This window comes from Pleurodeles waltl, chromosome 4_2, assembly GCF_031143425.1.
Source record: "Pleurodeles waltl isolate 20211129_DDA chromosome 4_2, aPleWal1.hap1.20221129, whole genome shotgun sequence".
NCBI classification, from domain to species: Eukaryota; Metazoa; Chordata; class Amphibia; order Caudata; family Salamandridae; genus Pleurodeles; species Pleurodeles waltl.
In genome coordinates, this window is record NC_090443.1 from 849,799,468 (window position 1) to 849,815,291 (window position 15,824).

The 15,824-nt window shown below is 46.6% G+C and overlaps 1 protein-coding gene across 1 annotated transcript in view; it reads left to right on the forward strand.

Annotated features, from left to right (window-relative positions):
- The window catches only part of DAB1 (DAB adaptor protein 1), a 3,348,596-nt gene that overhangs the window by 2,026,859 nt on the left and 1,305,913 nt on the right, over window positions 1-15,824 (forward strand). The window lies entirely within an intron of this gene.

Genomic DNA, 15,824 nt, shown 5'->3' on the forward strand with positions numbered 1-15,824 from the left:
ACTGGTGCCATCATCAACACTTTTTGTCCAGGTTGAAACTTGACTAGAGTGGCATTCTGGTCATACCAGCGTTTCATGTCCTCCTGGCTTCTGAAGTGGGCAGTGTGGTTTCTCAAAGCCAACATGTAACTGAATACATCCTGGGGGGGTTTACTAGGAGCTTTTTCCAAAGACTCCTTCACCAGACTCAAAGGCCCCCTCACAGGGTGGCCATAAATCAGCTCAAAGAGACTAAACCCAAGTCCCTTTTGAGGCACCTCCCTGTAGGCGAACAGAAGGCATGGCAAGAGGACGTCCCACTTCCGCCTCAAGGGCTCTGACAGGCCCATGATCATGCCTTTCAAGGTGCGGTTGAATCTCTCAACCAGACCATTACTTTGGGGGTGGTAAGGGGTGGTGAACTTGTAGATTACCCGATACTCCTTCCACAGAGACTTCATATACGTGGATATGAAGTTGTTACCCCTGTCAGATACCACTTCCTTGGGGAACCCCATGCAGGTAAAACCCCCCCATCAAAGCTTTTCCCACCACAGGGGAAGTGATTGATCTCAAAGGAATGGCTTCTGGGTACCGGGTGGCATGGTCCACCAAGACCAGGATGAACCTGTTGCCCATGGCTGTCTTAGAATCCAGAGGCCCCACAATGTCAATGCCTACCCTCTCAAAGGGAGTACTGACAACAGGTAAAGGTTGATGGGGAGCATTACATTTCCCCCCACTCTTGCCACTTGCCTGGCAAGTCTAACAAGACCTGCAATGTGCATCTGAGTGCCTGCGCATTAGGGGCCAGTGAAAGTGGGTGACAAGCCTCTCAAAGGTCTTGTCCTGCCCCAAATGTCCTGCTAAAGGCACATCATGAGCCAACCCCAGTAGGAAGGCCCTGAAGCACTGGGGTACCACCAGCACACGGGCTAACTCAGGCTCAGGAACCGTAGGCTCGCTAAACAGGAGGTCATCCTCCCGATAAATCAGGTGTGATCCTGGCTCCTTGCCAGCCGCCTGGTCTGCAGCCTGCTGCCGCAACTCCTCCAGAGTAGGGCATGTCTTCTGTGCTGCACAGAATGCTTCCCTGGTGGGCCCCTCTTCCTGCTGCCACTGCGACAGCTCAGGGACCTTCCCCAGTTCAGCCACCTGTTCCCCTGTAGGCTCCGGGGCGTCACCCTCAGGCTCCGCCTCCTCCCGTGGGAACTTCTGGGGCTGGCTTCTTAAGCCCACTCCCCTTCCTCTTCTTGGTGGTCCCCTGGGCCACTGTTTCAGGCTCCAGGGGCTCTTGATTACCCTGACGGGCTGCCACTGACCGGGTGGATACCCAAACCCACCCAGGCAGACCCAACATCTCCAAATGAGACCTGTTTTCCACCTCCTTCCAAGGGAAATCCTCCAGGTCCATGCCTAGCATACGATCAACAGGCATGGTTGGACTGACAGCTACCTTCAAGGAACCTGAGACCCCCCATTCAATGGGAACCTGCCCACTCTGCACAGGCGCTCTGAGTTGTTCACTGCAACTACTTGGTGAAGTACCCATGGATCAATCTGCTCTTCAGTCACCAGGTGACTCCTCACTGTAGTCACACTGGCTCCTGGTCTCTCAGAGCCTCCACCCTCTGTCCATTAATGGTCACCCACTGCCTGTACTTCTTAGTGTTCTCAGGCACAAGGGTTCTCTGTACCATCTCCGTCTCCTAGTGAGACAAGGGTAATCTCAGCTGGCTCCCACCCACCTGGAACCAACTCCTCCCCAAGCGCTACACTGGCCAAACCCTGGAAGAGTGCACCAGTGGATGCCTGTGTACTTTTGGGGCATTTGGGGTCCCCCCTCACATGAGTCACCTGGGGTCACATGCATAGCACTTATGTGGGGGACCACCTGCCACTGGCTTCCCTTTGGAGAACGATGGCTTGTTCTCACTGGGGAGGGGGGGTTGGGAATCCTTGCCCTGGAAATCAGTTTGGGGCCCTTTAGAGAACTCCCCCTGTTTACACTTACCTCCCCTTTCTTCTGAGAGGGACCCTGCCCACCCTTGGCGTGGTCTCCCCATAACTCCTTTGGACCCTGGTGCTCTACCAGTGGTCCGCTTCCTGTGCAAGCTTCCTGGGATCAGTCAGCTTGCTGTCAATCAGGTACTGGCGCAGCGCTGGAAAACATAAACTGTACAAGTGCTCCCAAGCAATCAGATTTTAAAGCCCCTCATACGTAGTTACCTTACTGCCCTTCACCCAACCATCCAGTGACCTGCAATAAGAATCAACACATTCCAACCATGTTTGGGATTCCTTTTTCTTAGAGGACCTAAACTTGTCCTTATTCTGCTCAGGGGTGATACCATATCTTGTGAGTAGGGCATTCTTCATTATAGTGTAGGTGAGACTCTGAGCATCCTCTAAGACTGTCAGTGTATCCCTCCCCTCTACCTCAAAGTGCTTCCACAGAGCTGCCCCCAATGGGCTTCAGGAATCAGATTCATTTGGAGAGCAGACTCATACCCCTTGAACCACAAGTATATGTTGTCCTCCCTCTTGTAATCCTTCACTAGGTCTTTTGGGATGTGTACCCTTCTTTCAGGCTGCACTGTGCTGTTGCTGCCACCATCTCTACTAGACTGGCTCCTCTGATCTTACTCCTTTAAGCTAAGTTCATGAGCCAGTAGTATCTTCCTGTCTTCAATGGCCATCCTCCTGTCATCCCTTTCCCTTTCTATCTTGAGCTTGAGCTTTTCCAGCTGCAATTGGTACTCTCTCTCTGCCTGTCTGTCTTGTAACTCTTCAGGTGTCAAACACTTAGATAAGACACTGCTACCTGCCCTGGAGACCTTCTCCCTGGACATAACAGGCCCACCCACAATACCATTGTTCATGGGGCACTCTTTCTCCTCCTCCTCATCTCCCTCATCCTCTGTGTGCACTTCAGTGCTCTTGGCTGTCACCCAGGCCCTCAGCGCCTTTTGCAGCTCCTCCTTCTTGGATGAGCTCTTAATGGGACAGTAAAAACTTTTACAGAACTGCTTCAACTGAGCCTTGGTATAACTCTCCAATTTCTCTAGGTCAAAATCAGCTCCAACTGATGCATCTCCAGCTTGGGACATGATGAAGATTCAAAAACAAGTGCAAAGTTCCAAAGGCAGAAAAACAAGTTCCCAAATGAAGTTTCAAAAAAGTCAGTCAAGGGATCAGCGAGAAATAGAAAAAAAGAAGTTCAAAGAGAAAAAATACAAGTCCAATCCCATCCGCTGATCACCAATGTTAGAAATGGGGTCTTTGGATGGCAGTCAGGTTACCCCCTGTCCAAGCAAGGACCCTCACTCTAGTCAGGGTAAAAGAGAATCACCCTTAGCTAACCCCTGCTTACCCACTTGGTAGCTTGGCACAAGCAGTAGGCTTAACTTCAGAGTGCTAGGTGTAAAGTATTTGTACCAACACACACAGTAACTTAATGAAAACACTACAAAATGACACAACACAGTTTTAGAAAAATAGGAAATATTTATCTAAACAAAACAAGACCAAAACAACAAAAATCCACAATACACAAATACATCTCTGCAGGAGAGCGATACGTTGATCCGGTCAGCACTCGCGGGCACGGGCAGGCCTTCCATTTTTTTTACACGCCCAGCGGTGCTTGCGTTGGAAATCCAGGTGCACGATGATCCGAAAACCACGCAGCGCGGGTTGCGATCTCACCAGCCTCCACCAGCGATGCTGCACATCGTTTCTCCAGCTCTGTGCGTCAATTCTTTGGTCGTGTTACAGGCGAGCGTTGTTTTCCCAGCCACAGATCAGAGTTGCGTCGATCTTTTCCCTGCACTGCGTTCTGTGCGTTAATTTCTTCCTCTTAGGCTGCCAGCTTCTACTTTCAGGGTCCCTGGATGGGCACCACAGGCAGAGTAGGACCTAGTATCACAGGACTTAGGGCACTACCTATTTTCCTTGAGTGGAGTGCAGCTGAGCATTATCTCCACCAGCACTCCTCGTTTTACTTTTAATCTTGGCCTTATCCTATTTCTGAATTATTAAATATGATGTCTATGGTTCTGAGACAATTTTAACTTTAATTTCTTCCTCTCTCCTACATATACCGATAGCCAGTATTCATCCTAGGTCTGACCAATTCTGGTAGACGATCTCCGGTTAAGTACCATCAACTTAATAGGTGTGGCCCGTCAGACATTGCAGCACCAGTCTCACGAGGAGATTGCCCAGTGATGAAGCTTGGCATCCTATTGGGTGTGTGAGGGCTCTCCTTAGCCACTGACTGTCATTAGCCCTGTGTTTATCTGTATTCATTTTCATTTATGGAACAGTGTACTTTGCAAATTTTTCATTAGCTGTATTTGGGAGAATGTACACTGGACCAATAATCTCCCTATTCCCTCCTTTTTTGTAATTAGAGTAGGAGTCTATCCAGGTACTTCAGGTGCTGGCAGAGAGACGTCTTTGCTGTCCCTGAGACTTCAAACAACAGGAGGCAAGCTCTAAATCAATCCCTTGGAACTCTTCACAAGGTGGAAGGCACAAAAAGTCCAGTCTTTGCCCTCTTACTCTGGCAGAAGCAGCAACTGCAGGATAGTTCCACAAAGCACAGTCACAGACAGGGCAGCTGTTCTTTCTCAGCTATTCAGTTCTTCTCCAGGCAGAGGTTCCTCTTGGTTTCCAGATGTGTTCTTAAGTCTGTGGTTTTGGGTGCCCTTCTTATACCCAATTTCTCCTTTGAAGTAGGCCTACTTCAAAGCAAAGTCTCCTTTGAATGTGAAATCCTGCCTTGCCCAGGCCAGGCCCCAGAAACTCACCAGGGGGTTGGAGACTGCATTGTGTGAGGACAGGCACAGCCCTTTCAGGTGTGAGTGACCACTCCTCCCCTCCCTCCTAGCACAGATGGCTCATAAGGAAATGCAGACTACACCCCAGCTTCCTTTGTGTCACTGTCTAGTGTGAGGTGCAACCAGCCCAACTGTCAAACTGACCCAGACAGGGAATCCACAGACATGGTATAAGCAAGAAAATGCCCACTTTCTAAAAGTGGCATTTTCAAACACACAATCTTAAAACCAGCTTTACTACAAGATGTATTTTAAAATTGTGAGCTCAGAGACCCAAACTACACATGTCCATCCGCTCCCAAAGGGAATCTACACTTTAATCATATTTAAACGTAGTCCCCATGTTAACCTATGAGAGGGACAGGCCTTGCAACAGTGAAAAACACATTTAGCAACATTTCACTGTCAGGACATATACAGCACAATACTACATGTCCTACCTTAACCATAGACTGCACCCCGCCCTTGGGGCTGCCTAGGGCTTACCTTAGGGGTGTCTGGCATATAAGAAAAGGGAAGGTTTAGCCCTGTCAAGTGTGCACACTTTCCAAGTCGAATTTACAGTTAAAACTGCACACACAGACACTGCAATGGCAGGTCCGAGACATGATTACTGAGCTACTTTTGTGGGTGGCACAACCAGTGCTGCAGGCCCACTAGTAACATTTAATTTACAGGCCCTGGGCATCTCTAGTGCACTGTACTAGGGACTTACTAGTAAATCAAATATGCCAGTCATGGATAAGCCAATTACATACACATTTTGTAAAGGAGCACTTACACTTTAGCACTGGTTAGCAGTGGTAAGGTGCCCAGAGTAAGAAAAACAGCAAAATTAGAGTCCAGCACACATCAACAACCTGGGAAACAGAGGCAAAAAGTTAAGGGAGACCACGCCAAGGATGAAAAGTCTAACAACATTTAATAATTGGTAACTTTTGTTTGGAAAGAGGCAGAAGAATCATGTTTGGTGTCTAAGTAATTGTAATTTAAAATTCTCTTAATTGTATTTTTGGAATTTAAGTCAAAATTCTTAAAATGCCACTTTTAGAAATCTGCCATTTTCTTGTCTTAACCATTTGGGGCCTGCAACCTGTATCTTGGGTCACATGACTAGGTATAGTTGGCAGTTCGACAACAGTAATAGAAAGGGGGACTAGGTGTTGGCAGGAAGGGTCATCCTTGCAGATTGGGAGGGGTGGAGCTATGCACAGCCATTCTTACATTTCTAAGGAACACCCCCAACACACACACAATTGCACAGTCAGAAATCAGCCTTTTGTGATCACAGACCCATAGGAGGATGGGCAGAAAGGTAGGACATTCCAGGTCTCTAGCAGTTTCTCCACTTCAAAGCAGGTACCAGGTATGAAAATAGGACCCTCAGCCCACTCTTCAGTTCACTTCTGGACCTGTGGAGGATTCTCAAAGGACTTTCCTGCTGCCTGTGCCCTGATATTTGCTTCAGGGGTCTGCTCTGCTGCTTCAAGAGGACTACCTAGCTGCCTGATGCTTGTCATGTGCCCTCAGGGGACTGCCCTGGTACTTGAGACATGTTTTTCTGCTCTGACCCATGACCACCATAGTGACTCCAAGAGCGAGTGTGCTGTCCTATTCAGAGCTACAGGGACACAAAAATCTCAAGCAACCTTTAAAGTGCACCTGAACCAGCCAGAAGTGACTTCTGTTCCTCAAAGCTGGGCCTCCCCACCCCAGTCCTGGACTCTTGGAAATGGTCTTGTAGGTGCCCAACCAACCAAAATCCAAACTTTGGTACTCAGGAGGTTTTCTGCCAAAAAGTGGTCTGAAAACCAAGAGGAGACTGGGACCTGCCTTCTCAGCAATCAGCCCAAGTTGCAGCACCAGTTGGATTCACTTTGCAGTAGTTCCTGCTAAGGTTTTCAATGCAGCAGCAAATCCTATTCAGCGGTTCCTCTCTGGAAGGGTATGCAGAATCCGGAGCCCTCATCAGATACAGCCTGCAGGTTTCCCCCACTGAGATCTTTGAGTTCCAAAAAGAGACAAAATCTGAAGGAATAAATCTTCACTAACGACTTTGTCCAGCAGCTACCTAATGACAACACCTCCTTCTCTAATGTGCTGGCTGCCTTGCCCCAGTGAACCTTACCTTCTCAGACATTTTTCTGTGAAATTTCTTATAAGTCTCTGCCCAATCCGCCTCATCTATCCAAATCATGCACCATTGTAGTCGGCCATAGCATTCCACTTTGCCCATGTCTCATACAACTAGATGTCCATTTTTGTAGGTGCTAAATTCCACTAACTATTTTTAATTTCATAATAGCAGTGTTACTGCTTGCAGTCTTGTCATGTTGTTGTCAAATAACTTATTAAATGTTGCTCTACTTTTCCACAAGTAGTTTGAGATTTTTCTTGTGTTGTGTTTTCACTTTATTACTGTTTAAGTACTGCATAAATTCTTTACCCATTGTCTCTGAGTTAAGCCTGACTGATTTTGTGGCAAGCTACCAAGGGGTTAAGCACAGGTTAATTTAGTGACTTTTTGTGTATCACCCTCGCAAGAATTGTGGCTGTTGCTTGAGTGGGGTTTTATCCCTCTCAATCGTCAACCAAGTTTCTCACAAACAGTTTTAGCAGGATATTGTCGAAGAGTGGAACTGCATGAAGTGTATTTTATACTAAAACAGACAGGTTTCCAGATTGCTGTTCTGAAAGCATTGATGTCACAAGTCTGGGAAAGAGTCTGTAAAAGTGCAGTGAATGAAGACACGATGAAATACGATGATATTCATGTTTCAATAACATCAGAAGAGAGGAGAGACAATGGACTGGATAGTAGGAGGCTATCATGATCTAGATGATTCAAAGGACAGTGAGGTGTTTATTACTTCTGAGGATGCCAGGCATAGGTTCCATGTAGATGGAGGACTGTTTCTAACATTTACCAAGTTTATGACTGCTCCAAGGAATGTACATAGGGATTTCTGGGATAGCCTCTGAAATCTATGCCTATAGTCACTCTGACCTATCTCACACTGGGGCACAACTTATATCAGCTTATGGGGGTCATTCTGACCCCGGCGGTCTAAGACCGCCGGGGCCAGGGTTGGCGGGAGCACCGCCGACAGGCCGGCGGTGCCCCACAGGGCATTCTGACCGCGGCGGTTTGGCCGCGGTCAGAAGAGGCAAACCGGCGGTCTCCCGCCGGTTTACCGCTGCCCTTAGAATCACCCATGGCGGCGCAGCTTGCTGCGCCGCCATGGGGGATTCTGACACCCCCTACCGCCATCCTGTTCCTGGCGGTTCGCCCGCCAGTAACAGGATGGCGGTAGGGAGTGCCGCGGGGCCCCTGGGGGCCCCTGCCGTGCCCATGCCAATGGCATGGGCACGGCAGGGGCCCCCGTAAGAGGGCCCCGCAAAGTATTTCAGTGTCTGCTAAGCAGACACTGAAATACACGACGGGTGCAACTGCACCCGTCGCACCCCTGCAACTCCGCCGGCTCAATTCTGAGCCGGCGTCCTCGTTGCAGGGGCATTTCCTCTGGGCCGGCGGGCGCTCTTTTGGAGAGCGCCCGCCGGCCCAGAGGAAATGTCTAAATGGCCGCCGTGGTCTTTTGACCGCGGTGCGGTCATTCAGCGGCGGTACCTTGGCGGACGGCCTCCGCCGTCCGCCAGGGTCATAATGAGGCCCTGTATCTCTGTTATTTGTACAAGACCAATCACCTTGTTCCCAGGTGATTAAGACATATTAGGAGGAGACAATGCTGCATCATTCACTAATGTTGAATGGGCTAAACACTGGCACACCACAGGAATCTTTTGCTTGTCTCAATTAAAAAAAATTGCATTCGGCATAACATACACATACTAGAGAAAATATGCTCTGAAAGCAGGAGAATGCCCTCGGTGTCAATATGATCGAGTGGACCTTTGATACATGTTGTGGCAAGGTCCTGTGGTGAATGAATACTAGACCCAGATCATTAACACCTTGAAGTGGGCGTCATTAGTCACACTCCCTGGCACAATGTATGCCTGGTCTAAACCAAAACCTAGAAAAAAAAGATCAAGTATACATCTGTAGTGTTAGTGTTGCTTCTAGCAAAGTAACACATTATGATGCATTGGATACAGCCACTGGGACACTCATTAGAATTATAGGGGAAAGGAGACAGATGAATGGGTTGTGGCAGAGGAAATCAAAATTAAATTTATTTGAACCAATGAAAAGCTAGCAGAAGATATACAAGACTGTCTAGACATGTCTACTAAACTCTTTGAGAAACAGTGTATGACTTCCATAAATACTCCACTTTCTTGAGTCTGGAATATGTCTATCCTGAACACTGAGCCAACATGAAATAAATGTTATATCTGCCAGACAACATTAAAGAAATTACAACTGTAATGTTTGCTGCAGTCAATTTTTTAATTACTCTGTAATGACCAATGGTTGATGTTGCGAAATGTGTAAGAAATTGGATAGTTGGTGGACTAAAGTGTGAGCCCTTGCCAAGCAGCAGCCACAATCCTTGTCAGGGTAAGGCACAAGCAAACCCCACATTAACATGGACTCAACTCCTCGATAGCTTGGCACAGAGCAGTCAGGATTAACTTAGATGCAATGTGTAAAGAGTTGTGCAACACTTCAAACAGTAACACAATGAAAGCACACCACAAAAGGAGTCCACAACAGGATTAGAAAAAGAGAGTTTAATTTAATAAATACAACAAAATCAAAATGACAAACACCCAATTGGTAGAACTAGAGATATTGAATTTTAAGGTTTTTAGAGAAATTAGCATCAAAAGGCATAAAGTGCCAACTATGGAATCTGGTCGTGCCAGAACGGGACAAAGTCACAAGTTCAGGCTGACCCCAAAGGAGTGCACATCAGCTACAGAGACCCAGTTAGGCCAGCTGAACAATAGTAGCTTCAATCCTGGTTGCAGAGTATTGTGAGGTCCAGTGTCCAGGATGTGTTTTGCATTGTTTGTAAGGGGCTGCAAAGCTACCATGGGAGGTCCTGCTTCGTCATCAAGGATCCTGTTGACAAAGGGTTGTGAAGTCCAGCATTTAGGATGTATTGGTTCGAGGTGCAAGCCTTCATTGAGGCTGCCATCAACAAGGGATTTGAAATCTGAGGGTCTGCGGATGCGTTCCACCATTGCTGTTCCAATGCAATCTGCGAGCTCAGTGTGGAGTCACTGCGCTGTGAGAGTCCTCGCAGCAGAGGCGATGTGCCATTTCTGCTCAGGGTAGCACTATGCAGCACAGGCAATGTGCAGGTTCTATTGGATTCACAGATAGGTTGGCAGAGCACCTTCAGGCCCATTTTCAAAGGTCCAAGACTGTGGTGACACCATTTGGCAGTGTATGACTTACAAATGGTGGAGTCCAGGTGCAGGCTACACGAGACTGGCCCCTGAAGTTGTTTTGGAGGTCCTGTTTACAGGTTGCAGGTTCAGTGTTTCTCACCCAGGCAAGAGGGCAGCAGGCAGCAGGTCAGCACAGAAGAAAGCAGTCGTCCAGGGTAGCAATACAGCTGAGTGGCAGCCCTTTTAGCAGCACAGCAGTTTTTCATCCTGGCAGAGTCTTCCACATGTCCATATGTGTACTAAGGAGTTGGTGACTAAGTCCAATATTAATATCAGGTGCCTCCTCTGATGTGGGAGAAACTTCTAGAGGTTTTCCTTTGAAGGGCATAGGTTTCCTGTTTCCCCTGCCCTGGATCCAGACTAACTACAGAGGGGATGTACCTCTTGCATGTAGGCAGGGCACAGCCTATTCAAGTGTAAGTAGGACTGTGTCCAGCTACACCCTCCTGATCCTATCAGTGATAGCAATGCAGTCACACCTAAACTCTTTATTGTGTGTGGCTGTCTAGGGGTAATACACAAAGCCCAACTGTCAACTACACCCAGTCATGTGACCCAGGACAGGCTACAGGCATCAAATGGCTAGGCAGGAAAATACCAACTTTTTAATAGTAGCATTTTCAAAATCGTAATTTAAAATCTGACTTTACTATAAGAGAGGATTTTTCATTACAGTTCCAAAGACACCAAAATTGAACTAGTCACCTCATTCCATTTGGAAGTTACAGCTTATAAAATGTAATAAGGTAACTACCATGTTATCCCATGGGAGAGGTAAGCCTTGCAGTAGTGTAAAACAAATGTAAGAGTTTTTCACTACTAAGACACGTAAAACTTAAAAGTATATGTCCAACTTTCCTCTTCAATGGTGAAGTCAGATTTTAAAATTACTATTTTCAAAATGGCCTTTTAGAAAGATTTTCCTGCCTAAGTCGAATGTGCATTTCTGCCAGCATCCAGATCCACTGGACTGTTAATGGCTCTTGTGTGCTGTGATGTGCATTCCTCCCCAACAGTGGTCCTCATCTAAGCAGGATGCATAGCCTGTGGGCTGTACTCAGCCCCTTCTTGACTTCAGAAGATCCCTAACCTGTCACTGGCAAATGCAGCTCACACCTGGGCCTGGCTGCCCTTTGTGTCACTAGACAGACAGGAACCAAAACTAGGGGAAGGAGAAGAAATGACCAGCATGAATTTAGGGTTAGACAAATGATATGTCTCCCACACAGAGGCTAGCACTGGGCATCAATGTGGCATTCCAAAAACCTGAAAACAGATCACTCCTGGGCCTGAGAAGATTCAGAGGAAGGACTCCCCAGCTGTCTGAAGAAGAAAGTCTGGGCCTGCTTACCTGGGACCCAGAACCCCAAAAGCGACTCCAAGGGTCACTTCGCCGACCTCCTGTTAGAGCTATAGGGACACAACAAGCTTTCAGTGGCTTTTCCTGCTTTCCAGCTGCCCATAGCCAGATGGACGTGACCTGGTGCCCTCTGTTGTCCTCTGTGGGAGTGAGTCCTGACCCCCAAGTGCTGTCCTCAAGGTCCTAGACTCTTGACTGGAGTCAGAGTTTACTTCTCTCTGATCATTGAGGGTTTCGCCATGTCTGACGCAGAGCCTCACTTCACAGCATAGTGCAGTTCCTGATCGTCATCGTCACTGTATTTGATGCAGAGCCTGACAAAAGCCTCACCGAATCTAACACAGTGTGATGAAGGATGACTCAGAGCTAAGCTGCACAGCTTCTGCATCAAAGTCAGAGGTAAAACTACCAGTGGGACGAACCTGCTCCTGTATTTGACAAGCACTCAATTGCAGTCAGCCTGACCTTGTAACTTTGCTCTTGTCTGGCACGGTCAGATACCCTCAAGACTGTCCTGCCTTTTTTACCTATAACTTTAAAAATTCATACCTCCGGTTCTACTGATTGGATTTTCGTTGTTTTGGTGTCATTTCGTTTATTAAAGTTTACTTTTCTTAATAGGTTTGAGATTTTTCTTGTGTGATGTTTTCACTTAATTACTCTTGGAGTGCTGCATAAATACTTTACTATTTGCTTCTGACCGAATGGGGTTTTCTATCCCTCAGTCCTCAGGTGTAATCATTAAATAACCCCTGCCACTGATAATATGGACCTTTGCTTGTTGGCAAAGAGAAAAAAAGAGCGATCATCTACAGGGTTTCAATAATAAGTTATATCAAATATGACTTTTAAATTTATCTTTGAGAACATTTAGATCAGCATCATGGGTTCAGCCCATTTCAATAAGGCTCAATTTGGTCTTCTGGGAAGCAATTACTCTGATGGATCACAATGATAGTGGTAAAGCATTAGGCCATTTTAGATGAGTTTCTAAGCATATCTTAGCTATTTTGTTCTTTAGAGTACTGTTGAGCCTCTCCACCTTGCCCACTGACTCTGGATGATATGCACAATGGAAATGATGGCTTATTTGTAAAGCCTTGCAAATTGCCTGTACTTCTTTTGACCCAATGTGTTTCCTGTTGTCCCTTGGGAGCCAGTACAGGACTCTGAACTGAGAGATAAAATCCCAGAGTAACCTTGTAGCTACTTTATCAGCATCTCCACAGGCCAATGGGTACACATCCACCCCTCCTGGACACATACAAAGACAATACATATAAATAGTTTTGATATATGAATATCTGGATAAAGTTCATCTCAAAATGTACAAATTGGTCCCTGTGGGGAGGATGATAAATACTCCTTCCAACATTGGGTGACAGACAAAATGAACAAAACTAGAAATTAATTTAGGCTGTTGAAGAAAAGAAGGTTGAACACCAACAGGTTTCTGTGGCATGTATTGTGCTGTCCATGCCCGCAACGGGTCAACCTAGTGAGGTTGAGGAGTAAAAACTTCAGTGCACCACATGCCCATGGACGTCAGTTCACCAAAATGCCAGGGGTAGCAGAAGTGACATCACACACCATTTAACATTTACTTTGACTCACACACAGACGTTTACACATACACACACATTCACACACACTCTCTCACAAAAACACACTCTTGTCTGCAAGCATGCATACAAAATATATTTTAAAGCATTTTTTATTACCCTAGCTGCCAGATAGTGTCATATTCCAGCTAACTGTACCCCATTTTATTACACTAACAGTGAATAAAGTTATTCATCATTTGTGTATTAAAAACATTGAAAGAAAACTAGGAAAGTGGAGCCTCTATCAACGTCCATTAGGACGAGCTGCCCCTGTGTTGCAGACACTGAATGTTGCCACCTCTGAGGCCAGGGGTTGCAAAGGCAGTGCAAGGCAATGCAAGGAGCAAGCTACTGCGACCCCTGGTAACCCCTAAATGATGTCCATGCACATGGCCAATGCTCTCTCTGTATCTCTCCCCAGTGTCTCTTTTACATTGCTACTTGATCTAGGACTGTTTTTTTACTTTTGGAGGCTTGTCCTGCTCCTGCAATTGAGACAAGCCCGGTAGCATTGTGACAGGAAATATGTCAGTTCTAAAAGCATACCTAGCGACCTCAACAGTGTTAGACAAAGCAGCATTTTAGCATCTGGATCAGCTAGGGTGTTATCCCTCGAAACCTTATCATGGGGATGCTGCTGCACAGCAAAGTTTGGCACTGCTTGATTTTTATGCAACTGTAAGGCATCCAAAAGATTTTGAACTTGCTGTCTATTTTTAATAGGGGTTTCTGTGGATGTTAAGAAACCCCTCTACATTCATAAAGTCCCAAACCCTTGTGTCACTCCAAGGATATACTTTGAGCATGTGCACACACTTCCAATATTTTATTTGGCTGCAATTTAGGCTCTGGTGAGAGCAACACACTTTGCAAACTGAGCAGATCTCACATTTATTAGGTGACAATGTTGTACAAACGAGTAAATGGTGCATTCTGTTTAATCAGCAACTAGGACACCACCATAGTTTATGAAGAAATGCCCATTAACAAAATATGTTACATCACAGTCAAGAATAGGTTAAGTCCAGACGGGGTTTAGTTACATTCACAGTAACAAGAGTACACTCATATGGTTCCCCATCCCTACTGGTGGGCGTTAAAGAGGCAAGGTTCAGGGTAATGTGAGAAGCAAACAGCAGTCAAATTTGATACCAGGATTGTAGGGCTGTAGAGGGGTGATTTTTTTTTTTTTTTTGTAGTGAGGTGGAATTCAGCCATAGAATGCGGAACAGTTGAAGAAGAACTCAGCATAACATTTTCAGTTGTTTCATCTAGATTTGATATAGCTGCTACAAACATTAAACATGGCAGGAGCCCAGTCGCGAGTAGGTCCAGCATTGAACAATAATGAGCTGCAAGCTTTTTCTGATGCCCATGACTCTGTACCAACACTCCAAATGCAGTACAGTCATGACAAAACACAACAAAAGGCTTGGCATAATCATGGAGTCCTATGCCAAGATACAGAAGTCAGTGTTTGTTTAATTTTCACAGATGCCTGGCAGGGTGGTGCAAAACCTCTAAGAAGCGGTAGAACGATGGATAAAACTCCCTCTGTCACTTAGTGGGCATTTAGCCCTAGTAAGATGTTGTGGTGCCCTTATTTCTGTTTTTATTCACGAATATTCCAATTTTGTTACTGTTTACAGTACTTAGCAAATTATGAACTCTCTTGGTCTGGGTGGCCTGGGCTGGGAAGCAGTCTAGTGTTTGCTGGAACATACTAACTTTTCCATATGACAATGGTGGGCAGACCACCCCGGATTTAGAAGCCTATTGCAGGGCTACTCAGTGTGTGTTTGCTCTCTATTGGCTACCCCAAACTCTGTTTGCAAAGCATGTACGTCACTACAGTGTGCTTGAACTGTTGACTGCAATGGTGTACTATTAGCATCGGTTGTTGGAACAACTTTATATGTGTCCCGCTACAGTGGCTCATGTGGTTCCCCCAGGGATAGGAGCGGGATACGGCAAGTTTGCTGCAGGGGGCAGGTCTGCATACTATAGGAGATTTTTTCCAGGATGGAGAGATGTGTTGTTAGGAGCAGGACTGTGTGCAGCGCAATGAGCCTTCTGTCCTGGCTCATTTTCAATGTTTCAGCGCTTGCCACTCAATGCGAACCCTGCTCGGGAAGTGTGTGCTCAAGCCCCCAGGGGTACCGGCTGTAACACACGCTGCAAGCGGCTACCCTACAATGCACTATAGCAAAACGTTATCCTTTCACATGATGCAAGCTGGCCGGAAATCACAAAGGTTCGACTAGACTGGCAGAGGAAGCTGGGTATCACTCTCAGTGACAAGCAGTGCGGCTAACGTTGCTCCGTAGTGAAGTCAGTTTCTCTAAACAGCCAGCACCGGTTACTGCATTTTAAATATCTTAACAGAGTGTATCATACACTGGCTCGTCTGTCTAGATATGGTTTCTGTGACAATGCGTGTGTCTGATGTGGTGAAGAGTATGCCGAGTTTGCCCATGTGGCATGGTTTTGACCCGTTGTGCAGTGGTGTTGGTGGGAGGTGCTGGCGGAGCTTGAGGAGATTACTGGTTAGGACAGAGGTGCCCTGGTCGCTTTCTGCGGATTGGCGACCACAGGCGTGCCACTTGCGAGGCACACAATAGCACTGCACTGGTATAGGGAGCCACTCCCGACTCTGAAGGACTGGCACGAGGATAT